General features: G+C 38.6%; 1 protein-coding gene across 5 annotated transcripts in view; it reads right to left on the bottom strand.

The window, feature by feature from the left end:
• The window catches only part of NAV3 (neuron navigator 3), a 595,667-nt gene that overhangs the window by 173,328 nt on the left and 410,149 nt on the right, over positions 1-12,190 (bottom strand). The window lies entirely within an intron of this gene.

The following is a 12,190-nucleotide window of genomic DNA, read 5'->3' as shown; positions in this document are numbered from 1 at the left end:
GGCAGAGAGAGAGGCAGGCTCCATGCAGGGAGCCCGATGTGGGACTCGATCCCGGGTCTCCAGGACCATGCACTGGGTCAAAGGTGGGCACTAAACCGCTGAGCCATCCAGGGAACCCTCTCTCTGTATCTATCTTGACAGCACTTCATACTCTTGAAATGCAAAATCTGTAATTATTTGATCAGTGCTTCTCTCCCAAACTAGACTTACATGTTTAAGCTCACTGTTATATTCCGGTGCCTAGCCCTGGTCGCAGCAAATAATTAGTAAATAAAAAATCTTACTAGTAATGATGATAAAATATATTATTGAAGTATAGTATATGGAAGGAAGTATAGTATATGGAAGGAAGCATGGTATAACGGTGCATGCACTGGGTTCTGATGTAAAACTTGGCCCTGTAACTGAATAGTTATTAACTCATGTGACCCTGCTAAGTTACTTAGCCTCCCTGAACCTCAATTTGCTCATGTATGAAAGCCAAGAAAAACAGGTGCCTTGTAAAATAACTGTGAACTCAAGCACCATTATTACTAAAGGCCTGGAAAGGCACTCTCTTGAGGCATGTAGGGTTCTGGTCAACATTAAAATGTGGGGAATTCATCTGGCTCTCTGTGTAGCCCATTTCTTTTCTTCTCTGGCTCCCAGGTTCTCCTCTATCTCTATTGACAGCCCCTCCCTACTCACTGCTAAAGCCCACTACAGTTGGTTCTTCTATTTGGCCTACTTTCTTCCTGGCCACTGTACCTCCCTGACCTGTTCCTTAGCCTGCTGTCTCTGAATGAAGGGAGAAAATCCTCTGAAGCTTTCTAAGGATTTTTGTTACTTGCTGAAAAGTTTAAATGGAGAGTATGTCGTGAGACTAGAGACCTCAGGAAAAGCTCACTGGCTGCTGGCCAAGAAGCCTCAGAAAGGCAGGGTGCCTTGGTAAACTGGCTGTGAGCCAGGGCTGGCCTGGCCTATGGTCCTGCCAACTCAGTATTCAAACACTGATCTCTCAGAAGCTGAGTCACACTAAGTAGTTTACCGTGATGGCTGTCTAAAGCCCAACGCCAATTGGTTTTTATTAGAACATGATCAGCAGCTGGGACAGGAGCCTGAAAGCATGTGGTCATGTTAGTTATGAAGATTCACACACTTCCGCCCTCTAGAAAAATCTGCATGGAGCAAAAGCATATTCAGAACATGTATTGGGAGTAGAAATTTTACTTTGCTCTGAACAGATTATTTTTAAGGTTTTATTTATTTATTCATGAGAGACAGAGAGAGGCAGAGACACAGGCAGAGGGAGAAGCAGGCTCCATGCAGGGAGCCCGATGGGGGACTCGATCTGAGGACCCCAGGATCATACCCTGAGCCAAAGGTAGAACCTCAACCACTGAGCCACCCACGTGCCCTGAACAAACAGATCTTAAAAAGTATTGCTCAGGAGCTGACTGCGGCTATCTTCCTCAGGATATGAGACCCAATACTCAATGCCATCAGCCATCTCCACACCCCTTGTTTGAGACTCTTTTATAAAAAGGGGGCACACTTCTGAGAGTTCAGTCTTGTCTTAGAAGCCTTTGTTTTATTTTGTTTTATTTTTTTTAATGTGTCAGTGTGTATTTCTGGCTAATTCCCTCTTATCTTTTCACTTTAAGTCACAACAGACAATCTTATTTACCTTGTTTTCAAGTTCTTTGTTGTATTTTCCATGGTATTCCCCACACTAGCAATGATAGGGAAGCAGATTGATCAAAGAAAGGAACATGGAAAAAGAAAAAAAAAAAAAAAAAAAAAAAAGAAAGGAACATGGAAAGGTAAAATGTCAAATAATTATAAAAAGGACTTAGAAGACAGCTTTGGTTTGTATATACATGTAAATGAGTCCAGATCTCTGTTCCACATATGTTACAAACCATCCATTTCTCCAGGATTTCCATTCATTATTTGTTAGGGAAGAATCAGATTTTAACTCCAGTCTCCAGAGGGGCAATCACTACTAACTGGTAAAGATTTAACTTTTATACAAATGATCAAAAAAGTTCAGTTAAATCTCTGAAGACTCTTAATATGTCATCTTTTTTGTATGTTTCATTCTAATAAAATAAAAGGATTTGGAGTTGACCCATGAAACAAGAGTTCAGAATCCTAGTGTTCTCCAATCAAAGGGTACATTTTGACAGAGTGGATACTAAAGTGGCACCACTCATTGTTCCCACATAAACTGATACTGAATTTTCCTCATACTTATTGGAAAAAGAAAAAAATAGGTGTCATCATGTTCCTTTAAATTATTTAGAAGACTGGGGTGCCTGGGTGGCTCAGGCAGGTAAGCGGCTGTCTTTGGCTCAGGTCATGGCCCTGGGGTCCTGGGATGGAGCCTCGCTCAGGGCTCCCTGCTCAATAGGCTGTTTCTCCCTCTCCTGCCACTCCCCCTGCTTGTATGCACGCGTGCTCTCTCAAAAAAATAAAATATTTGTTAAAAATAAAATAAAATATTTAGAAGACATGCTCTGTGCAGACTAACTACTGTGCATTTAAAACATGGTTGACATGTTACAGAAACCCATGGAAACTGTAAAATATAGCATTGCAAAAACACTAATCTATTTAGAGCGCTAATAAGCCAGGCTCTCGGTGTCAGCACTAACTTTTACTAAGGCGCAAAGTGGTGAAAAGTCTAGACTTCACCAATGATTAGCATAAAAGCTATTTCCTGTTGATGTGCACATACTATGTGCCAAATACTATGCCTGGCATTTTAACTATGGCATGTCACTTCCATGTCACAACAATCCTGTTGTTAGGGAATGGATGCCTGCTTCCTCTCCCAAATTCCTATGTTGAAAACTAACCTCCAATATGATAGCATTAGGAGAAGGAGCCTTTCTTTGTGAGCTAATTAGGCCTTGAGTGGAGAGCGCTGATGCCTGGGCTTCTGGGCTTCGTGTTGTTAGAAAAGAGACCTCGGAGAGCTCCCTCACTCCTGCCAAGCGAGGGTAGAGTGAGGAGATGGTCACCTAGGAACCAGGAAGCAGGCTCTCGGTAGACATGTAAAGTGATAGACTACTTTGATCTTAGATCTCCTGGCCTGCAGAACCATGAGAAAGAAATATTTGCTGTTTAAGCAGCCCAGTCTATGGTATTTTTGTTACAGTGGCCTGAACAGATCAAGACACCTATAATGTAGGTATTATAGATAAATTTAGGCTTCTAGAGGTTGAATAATTTGCCTTAAGTAACAAGCTGGTAGATAATTATTCTGTATTTGAACCTGGCTGCCTCTAAATACTTTTAACCACTCCCCTTCTGTTTAACACCATCCAAACGCCCCTGGACACTATCTCAGTGCATTTAAGGTCTCTTTAGCTGACAGATACCTTGGTCACTAAGTTAATAACACACAATATTTGAATATGACTGTATCTATTGGTCTACCTGAAATTTTCTTCTTTACTCTTTACTAACCTTAAATTTTTACTCTTAAAAAAAGAAGCTACTATACATACCACTTAATGGAACTCAACAATAAGTCCTAGATACTATCAACCTGCAAATTTCAAGTTTCATAAATATGAGTGTTTGCTTATTGGTTTAAAAATATATCCTTCTGTGGACTCATTTTAATATGGATATAGTCACAAATGTGAACACAAATAGAACTCATCAGAGACAGCAATATTAACTAACAGTCTAATAGTTCCTGATTCATAAATCCAACAAAGGCAAAGTATCTTTCCAAAATCACCAATGGTTTTGCTTTCTTCTTTCCTTTATGTTGGGAAGGTGGACAGGTGACAGCCAAGGCCAAGGAGAGAAATCCATCAAGGTGGAGAGTAGTTCAGTGTGGATGGGAGATTGGTTAGACTCAGGTGGGTTGAGCAAATAAGAAAATATATTGAAAATCATGGGAGCCAGGTTTCTCAATCGACAAGAGGAAATACAAGTATGGAAAGGGAATATACACATTGTCCACAATTTATGAAAGGGTTACATTCCGATAAGTTGAAAATATGAAAATACCGTAAATTGAAAATGAATTTAATACACTTAACAGACCAAACACCAAAGCTTAGCCTTGTCTACCTTAAATGTGCTCAGAACACTTACATTAACTTCAGTTGGGCAAAACCATCTCACACAAGGCCTATTTTACAATAAAGTGTTGATTACCTCATGTAATCTATTGAATACTGTACTGAAAGTGACCAACAGAATGGTTGTATTGAGGCTGAATAATTGTAAATGCATCAGTTTTGGACTCTTGTGATTGCCGGCTGACTGAGCTGGCTCCTCCTGCTGCCCTGCATCACCCGAGAGGGGATCCTACTGTGTATCAGTCACCTGGGCCAAAAATAATTTCAAGGTATGATTTCTACTGAGTGCATATTTGCTTTGACACCACTATAAATTGAGGATTGTCTCTGTGTGTGTGTATATATCATAGATAGCTCACAGATACTGAGGAAAAGAATGATATAGGAAGTGTGTGTACCTACATGGATTTACCACTTAGGAAATATGGGAGCAGTGAGATCTTGGTTTCTAAATGCCACTCTCCACTAAAAGAAATCAGGGTTCCTTAGTAAAAGCTACAGCCAAGGTAGGGAGAGTACAAGATGAGCCTGGAACACGTTGAGCCAAAAAGAAATGAAGTTCTCAAGTAATAATGGGGCAGAAGCCAGCGTAAAGGGGATCCCCATAGCGAGATCTGAGAAAATATAAGCATAAATATAATCCACTGAATACAACAGGAATCCATTAGTCCATACAATCTGAAGACAGAGGGAGAGAGGAAGGGAGAAGGGTATCTCTTAACAAAGAAAGCCAAGGCATAAGTGCACAAGGAATGTGCAGGATTAGAAATCATTTGACCTCCATTAAAGTAAAATATTAATTTATGCAAGAAATCTCAATGGATGCTAAAACTTATGGGTAAAAATAGATCAAGGAGTCGACTCTTTATAGAGTCTCAAAATATCTTCCCATGAAAATACTTATTAAATACAAATGGGGCATAGTAATTTGGGAATGAAAAACCGTGGCAGACATTATCTGAATCAAGGGATCAAATTTACCACCACCAAAATGGGAAGGAGCAATATTGTTGCTACCCGATAGGATGCCGTGGAAAGAACATGGCATCATTTCTGTGACGTTCTAGACAAAAAATACAGAATATGCACCTAAACATGAGGAAATATCAGACATTCTCACCCAAATTAAGAAACATTGGACAAAGGTCTGTCTTCAACACATCAGTGTCATGAAGGTCAAGGAAAGACTGAAGAACTGAGGGATATGACATGACAACTGGATTCAATAGTCATCCTCAACCAATCAAAGGGATACCTCTCTGGCACGATCAGTGAAACCTGAATAAAGTCTCCGGGTGCTCTGAGTGAGTATATATGAGAGTGCTTTGTACTATTCTTGCAAATTTTCTGTAAGCTTAAATTTTTTCCATGAGCAAATAAAATATAGAAGGAAGAAACAGCAGTGGTTTGATTGGGCAATCTGGCAGTAAAGCCTGGAAGCCAACTACAGAAGGTATTTGATAAAGCTTCTCTGCTGAGAGAATGCCAGCTCTTAGCACTATCCCACACAACAGGCCCTCTTCTAGTGGTGTCTGGATCCCATCTTCAAAATACTGCTGTGTGAGGGAGTTTCAGCTGCTACCCAATGCAGAGATCTGTATCAGACCTAGCAAAAGACAAGCTCGCCCAGGCAAGCATTCACTACGCTGTACTTTGTACTGATGACCGATTATGTCCAGCTCACATAAAACCAAAATTGCGGCATAATCTGCAACGGTAGCTGCAGGGCTCAGAGAAGCTTTGACTTGAATGATGGTTATCTGCTCTACATTTCAATCTTGGTAGATTCACAGCTCCTCCTACTCAATTTACTGGTTCAACAAATTAGCCAAACTTAAAACCCTGTGACTAAGCATTTTCAAAATTAATGTTTTGCATTCTTTACCTTCCACAACGTAGTATATGCAACTGTCCATTTTCCCTGTCACTTTCTGGGTAAATCTGAAATCTTGCAAAAACTGGTTACAACAAAATTTTCTCCCGAGAAACCATAATGCTGTTGTATAAGATATATGAAAGAAAGAAAGCCTCTAAATTCAGCCTCTAAATTGACCTAATTTTACAAATCAAGTGTGCAAAGAGGGTCTCCTTTTATATTTAATTCATAGGTTTTCTTCTCTGTATAACAATCTCTTGCCTTATCTAAGGGTTGGGTTCTGTGTGTGTGTGTGTGTTACCCACACTCTCGATTCTGCTCCCTTTGCTTTTAGATGTTTGCTTCATGTCCAATGCACCGTTTTCCCGGCATTTACTACAAGTGGTCAGAAAATAAGAAAAGAACATGGACCTCAAAATAACAACTTATGTATCTGGTTAACAGCTGTTTTGAAATTTATTGGGATTTAGAAAAAATGCACAGGTCTTTCTTTTCTCCTTAATTGGGTCTTTACCTCACTATGGGATTTCATATATGTTTGCAGTCATGAGGAATATAGCTCTAAAGTGACGAATACAAAAGCAATGTAAGAAAACTAACACGTGGGAAGAGGAGAGCTAAGGTAACATTTTTTGAATTCCAGGAAAAGAAAACAAATTTGAAGAAGACAGCATAAAGGGCAGATGTTGATGCTAGAACATATAGAACAGGAACAAATAGAGCTTCCTTTCTTAACTCTGCTCCTCCCCTTTCTCCTTCCTTTCTTCCTGTAATTGGGACACCTTTGTTAAGCTATGGCTGCAAGTAAGGAAGTTTCTCCCTCATCTAGCCATCGGACATGGTCTGACCTATGCAGTCCTGTTCCACTACCATTCTTCACACACATGCTCATGTGCACACACACACACACACACACACACATGCTTGCACACGCGTGAGTCCAAGTGCCTGAGACTCAAGAATTTCTATGACAATTAGGCTCCAATCAACCTTCATTTTCCAGAATATCTGTTCTACTCGCTGACTACCCTACACATCTGGTGTTTATCCTGTTTATAGGGTTTGTTGAGTCTTACAATTCCTTTCCTGTCCTCATTCCTGCATGCCTAAGTCGCACTTATCTTTCAGAACCCAGCTCAAGTGTCACTATCTCTGATTCCGATAGCTAGGGGCAATTTTCCTTATTTTGAAGTCGCAGTGTATCAAATCCAGTTCACTGCTAGAGAGCTTTACCCTTCCTGCTTCATTTTGTAGCCATCTTTGAGTCACCCTCTTGCCTACTATGTACACTGTGGACTATGGAAGGAAAATGACATATGGGACATGTGCTGTTTCACTCTGCCCTTGATGCCTTACCCATTGTAGATGCTTAGTAGGTAGTCATTTAGAAAAGGAAAAAAATAAGTGAATAAATGTCCTGAAGAGAAGCTACTTCATTCTTTAAATATTTTAAAGCTGTTTATATTTCAATTAAGCCACCTCATTTCTAGGAAGTAAGAGATTTGAGAATTTTCCCTATTCCATTGTACGTTTTTGCTAATTTTTCTATCGTATAGCAGGTGAGTCTAATCCAGGGGGAGGTGTTCCATTCAACAATTTTATTTGGTGTCTATTGTGGGCAGGTTCTGTTCTGGACATTATGCTACTCAATAAGAAACACAAGACTTGCTCTCAATGAGCTTACATTATAGCTGGAAATGGCTGAAATCACACTTATTAGTTTTCAAAATAATAGCAGATAATGATAAACTCTATGAATAAAATACAAGAGGATGATGTCATATAATTCTAGCAAGATTCCCACGAAATGTTTCTTTGGACTAGATGGTTGGAGAGGCCTTCTGTGAAGAGGCAGTATGTAAGCAGAGATCTGATGCAAAGACGTACCCTGTTTTCTCTACAAGAGAGTCATTATAGGTAGAGAGATCACTAAGCAAGGTAGGTTACTTTGTTGAGACACAACAAAGGCAGGGGTTCAGTGCACCACAGAGAGAGTGGTATGAGGGTGGTTTGAGGGCCAGATTACGTAGGCAAGGTGTTTGGGTTTCATTTTTTAAGTGTAATGTAAATCTGATAGATTTTCTCATGATTTGGAATGACATATATAATTTATGCTTTTAGAGGGTTAGAGTCCTTGCTGTGTGAAGGATACTATTGGAAAGGGCCAAAAGTGGAAGCGGGAAGACTCACTGGAAACTGGGTAAGGTTGGTGGTGACATGGCTTGGACTAGGACAGGTAGGGTGAAAATGGAGAGAAATGCCTGATTGAGGGTATGTTTTGGGGAGACAGCCAATAGGACTGGCTGAAAATACAATGTGTAGGGACAGGGTGATTGAAAATGAAGAACAAAATATGGCTTCTTTCCAAATTTTCTTCCTTAGTCTCCCACACAAAGAATCATGCATCCCAACATCTAGTCTCTGTAGTATTAGTTACTAGCACTTGCCCAGGACTTTATAATCTGCCAACTACATGTTCAATAAGGCTTGGATTGTAAAATTATAGAATGTCAAATTTGGATGACGCCACAACATTCTCCCTTCCACCTGACAAATTCTGTCTCATGCTTTAAACCTCATCTCTTGCTTACCTCCTGGAAGCATCCACTGACTCCATCCTCATGTAAGACTTAGGGAAACCTTCTACATTATTTCTTGCATATACTTTTATAATAGCAATTATTTTTTTTATCTTTATTATGTTTTATCATTATCTCCTATAGACTCAGCTCCCTGAAGGCAGAGGATTTTTAGAAAAAATCTTTGTAACTCTTATTACATAGTATTTGCAGAATGAGTGATGAGTACATAAATGAATAAGTATTTCATGCTTTCCCTTTACCTAAACTATGGCAAGTTGTTATCCTATAATTTCTTAATTATCTGTGGTAGTCATGTTAGTACTTAACAAAAGTGGCCTACTACATTCAAATAGGTTTAAATATTGGGAACTTTTGACATTAAATTTAAAAATTCTTTCTTAAAATTTTCACCTTTGATTTCAGTTATCTCCACTCATTAAGTCGATAAAGATATACTAAGTTCAAGACTACTTTTATCACATTGTAGTGATAAATGAGTTATAAAAACTTAATATAGAACATCTTTGCATTGTATAGGAAGTAGGACTAATATGAAATCCATCAACTTCCAGAGCTCAACATTATATTTATAGAATTCTGACATTCAATTTGTAAGAAAGAGTACTATGAAGCATATATTAGAGTCCCAGAAGGAATAATTAATAACCCAGCCTGACCTAGACATAGGCTGAGGAAAAGGGGAAAATATCAGCCATCAATCCTCCCATTTTATAGAAGTTATTTAATTATCTTTAAATATCAAAAATATGCATGTTTATACATATACACACATGTATATGTATTTTAAATTTATACTCCTTAAAAGCAATTAAGCATTTCCCATCATAAATGAATTCTGATTGAGAATTTTCAATCTACCATTCACATTTTTCCAGTCAGAATCTTTCTAGTAACAATATTTCTAATTGCTATACGTGCAGAAAGAAATGTTGAGCAAAGAAAGTCATGCGAAGGGTCCAGGCATAATTCGGTTCAAAGGCAAACCCCTGTTAGCCCTGTGACTTTCAGAGATGATTACTGTTCTGACTTGAAATCTCTGATTCTTCATCTCTGTAAAATGGAGATAACATTCTTTTCTCATGAGTTTATGATACAGTGGAAATGAGAAAATGAATACGAATCTTGTGACATACAGACTTGCATGGGGTACTCAACAACATTACAAAGTAGCTAATTATTACTATTATCTTATTGAATAATTAGCAACTCCCGGGAAGTCTGTCAGGCGTCTTGCAGAACAGGGTTGGAGCAGGCAAAGTCAAAAATACATCAGGGGTCATATAATCCAAACAATATGACTCTGGAATATAAATATCTTTCACTGATGGTTAAAAAGCTTAAATACTGACTACCCTACCTTGAGGAGATTCACATGATCATTTATAAAATTATTCTGATTTTATAAAAGACTCCCAGCAACTATCGTCTCATCTATAGACTAAAATGTGAAATTTTATTACTGGATGGTTTTATTTCCAACCACCTTGTGTTATTCATAAGAGTACAACTCATTGCTGACATCTGAATCTGGCTCTGTGCTAAAGTCCCTACATGGAGTTGCCTCATTTAATCTTTGAAACACCTAAATAAAGTAGATACTCTTACCCACCACACTTTACAGGATTATAAACTGGAACTTGGAGGAGACTGTTCACTATGTGGCAGGTACTGTCACAAGCCCTGTGTAAATATTAACTCACTTAATCTTCAAAAGAGCCTTATGAGGCTACTTCTATTATCACTCCCATTTTACAGATTAGGAAATTAAGGCGCAGAGTCTTTAAATAGTTTACCCAAAGTCACATGGCTAATAAATGACATTATCAGGATTCTCACCCAGGCAAATCAGCTCTCAGGGTCATCTTCTCAGCAACACAAGATATTATTTCTGAACATTAGTAGAACCAGCGGACCTCACAGTCCACACTCTTAGCTGCTTGGCTATATTACCTCAGTTTCATAATCTTCACTTTAAAAAGGGCAAACAGAAACTCAGAGGTTGGACATTTGGCAAGGTCATACAGCCGGTCCATACTTGAACCTATGAACCTATGAGCCGTGCTCCTTCCTCTTTTTAACAGGGAGTGTTTTATCTTTCAAATGGAAACCACTGAAGTTGTACCCACTGGATACTTTAGGACCAACAAACAAGCCTGTTGCTATTTCCGGGAAGATGCTTGCTAACCTGGCAGGTATAGTCTTTCTGCTTAGATTTGGACTTTTCTGTGAAATTCATTTGTGATGATAAGAAATGACTGATGCCTCTACAGAATAGATTTGAGATGCACGAGTAGGCTGAGCAGGACATATTTAAAACTTTATGATTTTTCTCTCCCATATTTGAAATGTGGATTATGATTTTGACATGTTAAATTCTCATTTGTCACATAGGGACTCTGGAGTTAGAAAGAGCTGACTCCCATCTGATCCAAAGAAAAAGGTTTTAAATGAATTGCTGCTGCTAAAGGCAGAAAAGCAGACTTTAAAAAGAGCTGAGATGCAATAATTAGAAACTTGCTTTGCCGAGGATATAAAGCACCAGAAAAGCACTTGCATTTTTCACTGAAGGATAACAAATCATTATATTTATTTTCTTTCCTTAAAAAAACCCACACATTTAATAAATTTAATATGCTTTTAAGCTATTATATAATATTGACACTTACTTAATTATAGCAGGTCCTATTTTCTATTCAGAAAAATTTCTCACCTGCTATTGAACTGCCAACCTGCCAAAAGGGCAGACATTATTCCTCCCTAAGCATCTCTCACCAGAAAGACAGTGAATAAAAATGGAGACAAAGCAGCAACTGATGTATTTCTAATAGATTAAAACAAACCAGACAATAGGCACAGTGTGCTATTTTTGTAACTGTATAGTAGAAGAAATATTTTAAAATATGGCATTTATTGGTATACTTTAACCCTTACAAAATAAACAAGTATAATGCACAAACTAATAAATGAAGTACAAATACAATAATTATGTAGATGATTATTTTTGCCTGGAAACCTATGTTTATAGATTTTATTCTGGGAATGAAATGCCTTATAAACAACATTTAACAAACACAATGTGCCAGAACATATAGTAAACATACGCACTGCCCTGTTATTCTTGTCACCCTGTTAAATAGATACTATTCTGCCTATCGGGCAGGTGAAGACAATGAGGCTAAGAGACGTTAAGTAACTTGTTCAAAGTCACACAGCTGGTAAGTGCCAGACCAAGGCATTGAAGACCATGCGTCGGATTCTGGAGTCCGCCCCTTTAACCATCATGACACACTTTCTCCCAAGGGTGAAAACAAAAATATCTGTAAACTCTATAAAACTGACACTTATTTTAAAGGACTACTAATAAAAACAGTAGTAGGAGGAGTAATAGTAATAGACATAGGAGAGAGTCACGGCATCTGGGTTTTACTTCACCTTTGAGAACAAGTTAACTTCTGAAGGCCTCAAGTTTTTGTTTTTTTTAAGATTTTATTTCTTTATTCCTAAGAGACACAGAGAAAGAGAGAAAGAGAGAGAGAGGGAGAGGGAGAGGGAGAGAGAGAGAGAGAGAGAGAGAGAGAGAGACGCAGGCTCCCCATAGGGAGCCCGATGCGAGACTCGATCCCAGGACC

Source organism: Vulpes vulpes, chromosome 10, assembly GCF_048418805.1.
Source record: "Vulpes vulpes isolate BD-2025 chromosome 10, VulVul3, whole genome shotgun sequence".
Taxonomy (NCBI): Eukaryota; Metazoa; Chordata; class Mammalia; order Carnivora; family Canidae; genus Vulpes; species Vulpes vulpes.
This window is presented reverse-complemented; position numbering and strand designations above follow the sequence as displayed.